We start from the raw sequence: 12,574 nt of genomic DNA on the forward strand, positions 1-12,574 counted from the left end.
GACCTTTGTGATTTGTGCCAATCAGAAGGTGAGTAATGAGACATTTCACTTTTGGTTTACTTTTCATTTCTTTAATCATTTTTCCATTCTAGTTCTTCATCTTTATATTTCTATACATTTCCTTTTTTCAATCTATTTACTAATTTGTAGGTCCTGTTAGCATTTTAGAGAACACTTATTTTTATCCTCTCTATGTTATAAATATTTTCTCCAAGACTGACATTTACTTTTTAATGTTTTTTTCTGCCATAACAACGTCTGAATTATCTATGTAAAGAAGTATTCCATACATTGCTTTGAAAAGACTTCTTCTCAGTAAGATAATAAAAACCTCTTTCTTTATTTTCCCTTAGTATTGTAATAGTTCTGTGGTAGTGTTTGAAGGCATTGGAGAAGGAATGGGCCACCTGAAAATAGGTATTGGAATAAACAGCTTGCCATTTACAACTGTCTGGAGCTCTTCCTCCATGGGATTCTTTCTTTGCTGTGGAGCCAGAGGGGTTCTGATGGCATGAGAGCTTCAGGTGGCCAAAGTAGTGGCTCAAGCTGATCCTAGTTGACCCTTCAGTTTCTCAGAAGATTATCATAGCTTGGGGAGAAATGTATTTCCAAATGAATAATTAGTATGCATTTTACCTGCTTAAAAACTGTTCTTTTGCCAGTCCATACTCCTGACCCATATCCACTGAGTAACAGTATGAAGTTCTCAAATCTTGGATCTTTTGATAAAGGCTTCACTAATACTTAATAAATAGTCACTGTTTAAGAAAAACTGGAGAAATCTCAGGTTATATGCAAGATGAAGTATTACAACTAAAGAGCTGATCTTTGGTGGGAAGTCACTTTAAATATTTTCCCCACATCAAGTAATTAGATTAGATGCTCAGGAACTGTGAAGCCTAAATCCCAGTATCAATTTAAAGGTAAGAGACTCAAGATTGGGGTTATATCTCAGTGGTAGAGCACTCACTTAGCATGCACAAGGCACTGGGTTCAATCCTCAGCACAATCAATCAATCAACGAATAAATAAATAGTATGAGATTCAATTTCTATGCCTTCTCTCTACTAATTAAAAAATAATTACAGCAAATTTCCAGAAACTAGCTTATTTTAATATGAGGGCAGTTCAACTTCTTAACACTAATAACAATTGTTCTCTATGCTAAACAACAGATAGAGATTTATAAAAAGAACTAAGGAGCACACCAGTGAGAGTATCAGAGCTGATACTTCTGGGAGAATGACTGCTGTATGTTAAACTAAATAATTGGGTAAAACTCCATTCAACCAGTTTTAAATGATGGAATATACCTTTAGTCACAGCATTCACTTCGGGCCAGTTTCACCCCATGTTCCCTGTCTTGACTAAGTGTCTGTCACTATTGTAAGATGCTGGGACTAAGTTAGTGTGAAGACTGAGGCCTCTGAAATAAACTTCCGGTGTCACTTTTCTGTTCTGCAAACCACAAAGAGACTTGAAATTGTTGGGATGCTGATAATAATGGTGCAATCAAGTGTACTTGTTCTCAATTACTTTTCTAAAGTACATTTCTCTACAGGGTGGAGACCAGAAGGCCTCCTCCTGATCCTCATGAGGCCGACAACCCCTGGCATCCTCAGGCAGGAGAAAAAGCCTGGCCAGCTGATCTCTCTAATCATGGGCTGTAGCTTCACTGTTCAAGTGCTCAGAAGTGCAGGAGGATCTCAGGATGTTTTTCTCTGAACACTTCAGCAGAAAAGAACAAGGACTACTTTTTCAAATGCCATCCCCTGTGAGGATTTGTTTGGACGAACAAGACTGGATTTATTTTCGCTTTTGTTATAAAAGGGCATTTGGTCTTAAGGGGTTGTTTTTATACACACTTCTCAGAGCTCTTTATTTTCCCCTTTCAAAAGCCTTAAAACCCACATGCACATTCAATGAAGCCGTGGGCTTCAAAAGTACAGGCCATCGTGAGTCACTTCACATTTTCAAGTACAATACCCAGAAGTGGAAAATGATGGTGCGCACTCCATGTGGAAACTTGATTTTTGCCAAAATTCATAAGGTAGCCCCAGTGCATTAACCAGTGATAACAAAGACACCATTCAACTGACTTTTGAAAACCAGATCAACTTTTCTTAAAGATGGATCCCTTCTGGTACTTTCTTCACTTTAAAACACTTCCCGAGTCCCCATAGCTTACGAAATAAAGTCCACCTTCTCCCCATATGATGTTTCCCGCCCACTTTCCCAGGCTCATCTTTCACTAACTCTTTCTTTTCTCTGCTGTAAACTCCATGGCAGCCTGTGACGGTACTGTTTCAATTATCCAGCTTTCTTTCACCTTCAGCACTTAGTTCAAGCATTGTCTCTTCCAGGAAGCTTTCTTCGCTCAGTAGCTGGCCCTGGAGTACTGGTGGGTGCTGTGGAAGCCTCACTTCCATGCTCCCTCTGACTGCAGTATTTCTGACCTTGCACTGCAGTACCCTCTGTTTCCTCCTACTATAAGCATCTCCCAACACCTTGACAGCGTCTGAATAGAAAAGATCCAATCTGCATTTGTAAGGTATTCATGCCCATGGGAAAGTACTGAAATGGGATCTTGAAAAATAGGTAGGATGTCCAGTGTGGGGAGAAAGAGGCAAGCCAGTGGAAGGTATGAGATGTAGGCGCAGGCAGAGGTGGGAAAATCTGGGTTGGTAGGAGAACTAGGTGAGAGATATGGTTCAGACAAATGGTGGCAGAAGTGGTGTCAAAACGACATTAGAAAAGGCAGACAAGGCCAATCACGGAGGGCTTCAGACAACAGACGCCTTTGGTGCAATGGAGTTACACTGATATTAATGACAGGCTTTATATTTGCAATGAACAAAAAAGTGGGCATTTTGGACAAATCTCACCTACCCTTCTTTGTTACAAAATTTCAGCACAACCTACATATAGGAAAGTCTACTCCTTCAAAGCGAGGAGAAAAATACTAATCTCATTCGATGTTCTGGAAATCACACTGTATTATGGAATTAGTTCTTACAAATAGAAAACACAGAATCAAAGCACTGTGGGCACTCGATGTACCTGTCATCAAAAGAAACAACAAGCCGGGTGTGGTGGTGCATGCCTATAATCTCAGTACTTGGGCAGACTGACACCCTGCCTGGGCCACTTGGCAAGATCCTGTCTCAAAATAAAAAATAAAAAAGGGCTGGAGATGTAGCTCAGTGAGATGTTGAGAAAGCCCTGAGTTCAATCCCCAGTACCAGCACACACACACACACACACACACACACACACACACACACACACACACACACACACGTTTCCTTAAAGCTGTGAAGTGAAAGCTGTCCCCGGGGCCAGGCAACTTTGATTCTGCATTTAAACCTTTTTCATGGTCTGCATGTATATGCAGGTACCAAGAGCTGTCTAGTCTCCCCATCATCACGTCTTGGCTACTGCTCTTTGTCATTTCTCCAGCTTCACATATAGTTCTCCTCTCAACTCGAGTCCACTGTAACAGTTTTCCAACAGGTCTTGATCTCCAAGGCTAGCCTCCTAGCCACCCAATTGCTCTTCTCTCAGTCAGTACCTCTGTTAGAGTTGTTCTCTTGTCCAGAAAGCCCTCAGTGGCCCCCAGTATTTATCGGACACATTCCCAACTCCTTGGTGTGATGGTCAGTGTCCCATCCTAATTCTCACTTCCTGCATCACTGGGCACTATAATGCACCTTCCTCCAGAAAGGTTCTCTGGGAAGATTGATTTACTCACAAAACCCAACCAAAATCCCATTTACACCTTTGCACACACTGTTTCCTTAGACTGGAATCTAACATTTCATACAAACCTATTTTGTAGGTCTGTTATTTTTATCCCTATATTATAGATGGAGAAACTGTAGCTCACAGAAGCTAAGTAATCTGTCCAAGGTCACACAATTCATTAAGTGCCAAAGGCCAACAGTAGTTAGTTAGTTAGCTATTGCTTCTGAGGATGGAACCCAGGGTGTCATACATGGTAGACAAGTGCTCTACCACTGAGCTACAAACCCAGCCTTAAAGCCCAATATTTAAACCTATGCAATCATGCTCCGAACTCCACAGCTAACCACTACCTTGTACTTGAAACTAATGATCTTCAGATCTTTTCTTATAATTCTTGACAGCTTCAAAATCATCCTAACACAATAAGCTTCTGGTTAAATTACAATACCCACAGAATAACAATGAGCAAATCACATCAAGATAAAACACCCAGAAAAACTCATGGGTTCCTATACAAAGTGTGAGTCTGAGTTTCTCCACTCTGAATTTCCTTTTTGCTTCATACATCCATATCAAAACTGTAGGAAGTACATTAGAATTGATTCAATTTTCCATTAAATTGCCACAAATATTAGCTAAACACAATGAACATTTCGATCCTAATCCTGCTCAGAATCACAGTTTTTCCTTAGAGTATTTAACTGTAAATCTTTTATATTTTTACTCCTTAAATTGCCACTGTGTGTGAGACCAAATTTTACCAAAGATGTCTGTATAGAAAAATAAACTGTATACATCTACCAGTTTTCAGTGTTCCAAATGAAGAATAGAAATTGACATTAATCTTGTTTGAAAATTTAAATATCATCCCTAAAGGCAAAAGCCCTAACGATTTATGTCCAAACAGCTTAGATGTATAATGATGATATTACCACATTGCTTGTCCTTGCTGTTTTGATCTTTGATGATAAAACAGTTATGAAGCATCTCCCTTTTCCTTCTATAGTTCAATGGCTCATTAACCAAATAAATATCCATAAGTTTTAATAATAACGTATTTTTAGGTTAAGATTTTATGGAAAATCATTTATAAGTTTTACTGGATCAAAGAAATTTTATAGCTCTGAAACTCTCCATTAAAAAGCCAAAATAGTGTATGTGGCAACACTGCCTCCCGCTGGTCATAGTGTAGAACAGCCAAATTCAGGCCAATAATGCGAAAGCTAAGGTGATCTGCTGTGAGCCCTGAAATTGTCCACAATGATCCCTCATCTCAACTTTTTCCCCTTTAGGTTAAGAAGAAAGTTGACCTATAGCTTCTCAACGGAAGGAAGCTGTTCTCGGCAGGCCACGGATTGGGTGGGTGCTCTAAGAAATTCTTTCTCTTCCTTTTCAGGGGCCCACCACACCCAAAGCTTGGAATACCTGCCCCCCCTTAAAGATACATATATGTCCTCCATTTGCTCTTCCTCTTCATCAGCAGCCTGCATAAGACAGAAGGAAGCAAGGAGCCCTGGCTAGCCTGTAACACCACCATGCCATCTCCTGGTCCCTTGCTCCCTGCCTCACTTATAGCCTCCCCGACCACAAAGACAGCAAACCACACAGCACTTGCATACAAAGGCTCCAGCAGATGACGAAAATTCGAAGCCCCTTTCCGCCAGCATCTCCCCTAGTGTCTGGCGACCTGCTGGGAGGGTTAGTGAGTGTCATCCTTATTAAAGGTGCTGGCACCGCTGCAAATTTAGACTGAATGAGAATATCACCCAATTCTCCCGCAGGCTACAGGGAAACAAGGTCCCCTGAGCCCAGAAGCGCCCTTCTTTCTCAACAGGATCTCTAAAGGCGTTCCCACTACTTACTGTTCCTTGAAAGCATTTTGACTCACCCCAAGTACTGTACCCAGTGGTTTCCTAAGCCCTAATTAAAGGAGTGTAGTTTCCCCTCGCACCTTGCTTCTGTGGGTTGGGGGGGGGGGGTGCATGCGTTGCATCCGAGACCATCCCAGAAGCTCTCACCTCCTCTCTCCACCCTCCTCCTGCCCAAAGCAAAGCAATTCCGCAGCCACTAGGTGAGGAAGTAGCAGCGCCTGTTCCCTAGCTCTGAGCTAGGGAGGCAAATACACGGAGAAATCCTAGCGCCTTGCAGTGAAAGTCTAAAAGAGGGCCAGGAGGAGGCACCTTCAGAAGTGTTGCGCAGAGCCAGCCGAGGTTAGCAGGTAGCAAGCGAGGCCAAGTCTATTTAAAGTCTCTAAGTTCAGGGTCAGAACCTGTCTTTATTTAACATGTTCAAATTTTTTCCTCGTGGACTTTTTTGGCATTAACTTTGACTCTTCAAGATATTGTATGAAAGTGTCTTGATTACTGAATGTCTTTATGCTTCCTTCTCTACCCGAGGCAAGTGCCTGGCTCCAAGTGCCCCAGTTCCGGCCCTGGTGATGTGAATGAAGGCGTTAAGAGGGCGCCAGGGGTTTGCAGCTTGCAAAAGGGTAAAAGAATTCAGGAGGCCGGGCCCAGGCAGGCGTTGCCTGGAGATGAGGAGAAGGAAGAGGCCTCAGAGGAGAGCTCTGGCTGACTGGGCACCGAGGAAGCTTGGCTCGGGGTTGGTGCCAGTCCCCCGTGAGAAAGCGCGGTGGATAGAGCGGAATATCGGCAAGATCTGGGCTTACCGGGTCTGGCTGCTCGGGGCTCCCCGCAATCTCCTCTTTAACCGCCAAGGTACGATCGCTTCCCTCCGGGAATGATGTTTTTCATCTTCGCAGTGCGCCTACTCTGACGCAGTACCCTGCAGTGCCGCCTTTAGCAGCCGCTGCTTCTAGAAAGAACTTCCCCTAAGGACCGTGGTGGCCCCAGAGCCCGCCTCCCTCTCGCTGGGCGGGCTCGACCCTGCGGGGTGGGAGACTGAGCAGACTTCCTCACTCACCGCGCCGCACCACTGCCTCCTTGTCCCATTAAGTCCCCAAGGAGGCAGCCTGGGGGCACTCCCAGGTCGGCCATCTCCAGGCCACAGGGATAAGAGATGACACACACACACACACACACACACACACACACGCACACGCACACGCACACGCACACGCACGCACGCGCGCCCGGGAGTCTGTTTCTCATTCAATAACGGTAACAGTTACTGAACGCTAGGAAGAAAAGGGGTCAAATCTCAGAGCTGGAAGGAATATCAGATTAAAGCAGGATTTCACCTTGGATGTCTTTCCCCAAAAGTTACCATGTGAATTAACACTTACTAGTAAACCCTCCTAACCTTACACACACAAAGAAACCTTTGTAACACAGGCTCCACCAGTCATTCCCTATGCACACTTCAAATCTCCATTAAGAAGCGGAAAGAGGTTTAGAGATGCAAACTCAGCCCCAGAGAACATCAGCCTGGGCGTGAGAAGTTGAATTTGTTCTCACCTAACCTTCTTACAAGACCTCAAATTTCTCTCAAATTCTTTGTAACAACAACAACAAAAGAGCAAATGCAGGTCCAACCGCTACTTAGGGTTTCTCATAACATTTGAAAGGACTCCTCTAACTGACAGTGGCAACCCAGAATGCTCTCCCCTGCAGCCTGGGAACACCGCTGGGGCGGTCAGCGGTGGAGCATTTGTCTAGCAGGCCACGGGGCTGTGGAGGTGGGAGAGGGAGGGAGCGAGGGAGAGAGGGAGGGAGAGAGGATAAATGAATTTCTCCCGAAAGATATATTTTCCTTCAGGAGTCCTATCTTCCGACCTTTGGTTATTTTCAAGGCTCTAATAAATGAGGACTGGGCAAAGCCTATAAGCACAAGAACAAATGTCAGATTTAGCAAATAAAAATTCAGGTCACCCAGTTAAAACTCGACCCAGAATAAACAGCAAATGCTTATTTTTTTTTAATACAGTACTTCTCTCTCCCTCGTCCACAGTTTCGCCTACCATGGTTTCAGTTACCCACAGTTAACCCCGGTCTGAAAATATTAAGTGAACAATGCCAGAAATAAATCATTCATAAATTTAAATTTTTGCCTCCTTCTGAATAGCATGGTGAAATCTCTCTTGCCACCCTGCTCCATCCTACTTAGGACACAAGCGAATGATCTCTTTGTCAAGTCCTTTAGAAGCCATCTTGGTGGGGCTCGTGTTCTGGTAGCCCTTATTTTATGACATACCAGCCCCAATTTGTAAGAGTACTGATGCTGGCCATTCAAATGTGCCAAAGAAAAGCCATTAAGTGCTTCATTTAAATTAAAAGGAAAAAGTTCTGGACTTCAACAAAACAAAGTTGTATGCTGAGGTTGCTAAGATCTACAATAAGAACAAATCCATCTGTGAAATTGTGAAGGAAAAATAGATGCTAGATTTGCTGCTGCATCTCAAATTCCAAATGTTACAGACAATGTGCATGAGAAACACTTAGTTAAGATGGAAAAAGACACGCAATTTGTGCTTAGGAATGTGTAGGGGAAAATAGTATTCATAAAGTTCAGTACAATCAATGCTTTCAGATATCCACGGGGGAAGGGTCTTGAAATGGATTTCCTAAAGATAAAGGGTACTATACATGTATGTCCAGTGCAACATTTGCAAAACAGGTGTACTAAACACTTTTCATCCTTTAAATGAAAATCAAACTTAACTGGATATTGTTTTTCCTGGCAATTATGAACAAATGCAATAACTATTTGAAATTTTTGTCTATCATCTTCACAAACTAGGCAATAGTAGAGGCAGGCAAAAACTACCACATGAATTTTTTTTAGTAATTTATATATGTAAAAATATATGATATTGAGCACATTGAAATATTTGTTATAAAACTTATATATTACATATCTACATAGAGAGAGACAAAGAAAGACATTAATTGGCAAGACTGTCAATCTAATAGCTAAGACTCAAGTCTATAAATTAATCCATGCATCTATAAAATACTACCTGCCAGGAAAATCAAGCCTATGTCCATTCTTGTATGATCTTTAGACTAAAAATAATTTTTACATTTTTAAGTGATCAAAAAATCCAAAAGAATATTTTATGACAAGTAAAGGTTATATGAATTCCAAAATTCAGTGTCCATAAATAGAAGCTTATGATAATTTAGCCATGCCCTTTCCTTCTCATATTGTCTCAGACTGGAAGCTCCACCACCAAGATGAAAAGTTATAGCAGAGACTATCCAACCTGAAATACTTACTAATGGGCCATTTACAGAAGCAGTTTCTCGACCCCTAATATAATAGATTATCTGTACAGTGCTGGGCAGTCTCTGAATTGTCCCCCTGAGTGGGATAGCCTTCTCCTCTCATTTGCAGAAAATATTTGCTTTGCTGTCTTTTGACTCACAGTCAAATGAAATACCATATTTTCACAGATAAAAAAATTTGGGCAAATCGCAAATCTATGGTGATTGAATGAGATTTGCTTTTAACAATACAGGCAGTGTCTGCTTTGTATGACTTCTAACTTGTTCTTTGTCCCTTGTTGCACTGCCTCCCAAATCAGAATATTGTGTGAGGTTTTTAGATCCTTAACCTAAACAATAGTGTAGTAAGTGGCTCGCCTGCCATCTAGTGGCAGTAAGGTGGGAGTGCATTATTTAATTTATTCTGATAAACAGTACCTAGCTACAAGCTGTAGGACCTTGGACAATGATGAAAATAATGGCTTACATTTGAATAGTTCTTTGCAATTTATAAATTTCCCAGAGCACAGTATTATGATTAATTCAACCTCACCAAAATGCTGTAATGTAACAGATCCTTCCCATATCTTTTTAAAAATGAAAAACCTGAGTCTGAATAGTGGCTGGTTCAAGGTCATAAAGATGAGCTCTAAAGCAAACGCTATGATTTGTTCGCTCTATATATCCCCTCAGAACGTAGGTTTGCTCATTTCCACATCTATTCGTTTTATTCTGTGAATGATTTTGAAAGTCTCTAGTTGCCACAAGTACATTTATTCTAAGAAAATTCAATGGATAGTCTTTTTTAGTGTATGTCTGAAATATGTAATAGTAATGTTCATTTGGGGGAATCTCTATGTGTACATAACATCTTGATCTGTTTAGAGCCTTTTACTCCCTTCTCCCTCACCTTCCCCTCCTCCTGCTCCCTTTCCCACCTCCAGAAAGTCTATTTTAAACAAACATAAATCATTCAGAATATATCCTCTCAACAAAGAAATAATAAGGAGGCAAACATAACTTTTTCCTAGGTAAAGATTTAATTACTGTTTATCTAAATGGTGTTAGTTTACATCCATTTTCTGACAGAAGATGCATAAAATAGGGAGAAGGAACTTAAGGCTCAGACCTCAGAGGGATGTGTGACTATTGGCAGAACATCTGCCACCGGTTATCTTTAAATCCTTTTTTGATTGAGACCTATAATAACAATTTTTCCAATGCAGTATAATTCCCTACTTTTAGGCCTACAAAAATGCTTATATGGAGCTTTGAGAGTATTAGGCACAGAGGTCTCAAAAAATAAAGATGGATTTTAATTGCTTGGTGTCTCAGAAACTTCCAGGGGCTTGTGTTGAATCTGCAAAGGGACCTCTGAGCAGTCTATGCTAAAGCTCATTTGAAAAGAGAAATTTGCAAGCTCTCTCAGTACTTACTAAGGTGCCTCTGTCTTGTGACAGCAGCCTGTGTGCTTAGTGAAGACCAAGAACCAGATTAAACAAACTGTAAGGGCAACTCCAAGAGTCTTGTTTACAACGACATCCATCTGATGACCCCACAGGTCGGCACGCAAAAAGAATGTACCACATCACAGGCCATCTGCTGAATGTACTTGTACTTGCGTGTGTCCAAAAATGCACTGGGTGGATGAGGGGTAATTTAGAGACCTTTGCAAACCATGGCTCCCAGACTGGTGCTGTTTCTTGTGAACAAGGTCCCTGAGCAAACACATTAGTGTTACTTGCGGTTAGCCACACTCTGATATTAAAATTTCGATTTGAGGTAGAGGTGTGAAAGCTAAGGCAACTAGGGCATGGGAATGAAATACTTTGATCATTTTTAGACTTTTTGCACAACCTTAGGCTTCAATACCAGTGAACTGTACTGTTTGTAAACTCTAATGATGCACCTTGTATCATGGATGGAGAAAGTCTCTGAGATACGCTATCTTGGACAGGACCCTGGGCCCATTTTATCAGTTGTCCCCATTGTCCTGGCTATCAACATTCTGGATGAGCCATTGTTTGCTGCTGAGGCTTGGCTATTCACGTGGCTATTGTGTGGATCAACTCAGGTGTAGCACAACAATTGTACAGAGAGAATAATCCTGGCTATTTTAAGAGTACCTGAGGTTCATTCCTTGTTTTCTCAGGCATGTACAGCCATCCCAAGTTTGTCGCTAGAAGTTCAGAGTACAAAATTTCTTAAGGCTGCTACCATTTATGTCAAGAGTATCACTGCTGCTATTACTATTACTAATAACAACAATGGACGTGTAGAGAGCATTCCTTCTTTTTAAGCATTGTTGTAGGCACTTCCAGCATGGGAACTAAACTCATCCTTGCAGCATCATTATCTGCCCTATTTGACCCAGAAGCTAAGAGACTTTCACAAGTTCACACAGCTGAGGTGTGGTGGAGTAACATTTGAACCCAGGTAGTCTCATTTCAGAGCCCTTGCTTTTTGTTTGGTACCGGGGATCGAACTTGGGTCCTCGCACTTGCGAGGCAGGCGGCAGAGCCATTGAGCTAAATCCCCAGCCTAGAGCCCTTCCTTTTAATTGCTGTTGCCTCAATCCCAAAGCATAGACAGAAGAAAAGACTCACCATTTGCTCTGCCTACTCAGGAAAGTCCAATGGCCCACTTTGGCATTCAGTACTTTCTGTGACTTGGCTTCATCTTACATTTTCTCCGGCTGTATCATGGCCAGGCAGAGTCCATGCTAACTACTTGAGAGCACTCACCACTAACAGGCCTCCATTTGCATTGTTCCTTCTGCTTTATCACTCCACACACATACGTGAACCCCTTCCCCTGTTGAATTCCTGTTCATCCTATAAGGGCCAGCTCCAATTTGACCTCTTTAGTAAATCTTTACCAGCGACCCAGCTGGAAATAAACACATTCACCCCAAACTCTCCTTCATAATCCTTTTCTGAATTTCTCTTAGGGCACTTGGCACCTTTTATCTGGTACTTGGGATTACTTATGTGTATGGCAGTCATAGTCATTCGACTATTAACTCACTAACGTAAACTCTCTTCAAGCTCTGCTTCAACCACGACTCCTCTCTTGGCTTCCCCACAGCACTTTGTTCTCACCTCAGTTCTCTGTAACACTTAGCCTTATTCCTGGTTGGTTGTAATCTGGAGACCTGCCTCTCCTTAAAAGTTAAACTCCTATGGGCAGAGGGTGTCTTATTTACCTCTGTATCCACAGGAAAGTTTGGTCTCTTGCTCATGTGCTTGTTGAATGAAGAAGAAATGAGTGAAGCGTTTCTCAAATGCCCCCAACTAGAAGTAATCCCTCACTCCTTTTATCTCCAACAGCAATTTGTTCCTCCTCTGCTACACTTGATTTTTATGTTAAGTTAGAGTTACATGTAGATGGGTCTTAGCCCCCTCCTTACACTATTAGCACTTTAAAGGGTCTATGCCTTGGGCACCTCCACAGTCTCCCCTCACCTGCTAGAGTTCCTGGTCCAGGAAACTGGCTCAATAAACACTCTGTAAATGAGAGGTTCATCACAGTGAAGGTAGCCCCTTAATAGTGGGCACCAAGGTATTCCCAAAGAGTAAATGAAAGAAGGCCACGCTGAGTGTTTTTGAAGGGCTATGGGGTACAGAGCCTGTCACTTGCACCTATGTGGAGAAGCAGCCATCATG

The 12,574-nt window shown here is 42.1% G+C and overlaps 1 protein-coding gene across 15 annotated transcripts in view; it reads right to left on the reverse strand.

Annotated features, from left to right (window-relative positions):
• The window catches only part of LOC147821095 (uncharacterized), a 57,806-nt gene that overhangs the window by 7,501 nt on the left and 37,731 nt on the right, over nt 1-12,574 (reverse strand). The gene's annotated exons all lie outside the window — the stretch shown is intronic.

Source organism: Heterocephalus glaber, unplaced genomic scaffold, assembly GCF_053883595.1.
Source record: "Heterocephalus glaber isolate CG9 unplaced genomic scaffold, H.glaber_assembly_v1.0 deba00001764, whole genome shotgun sequence".
NCBI lineage: Eukaryota > Metazoa > Chordata > Mammalia > Rodentia > Bathyergidae > Heterocephalus > Heterocephalus glaber.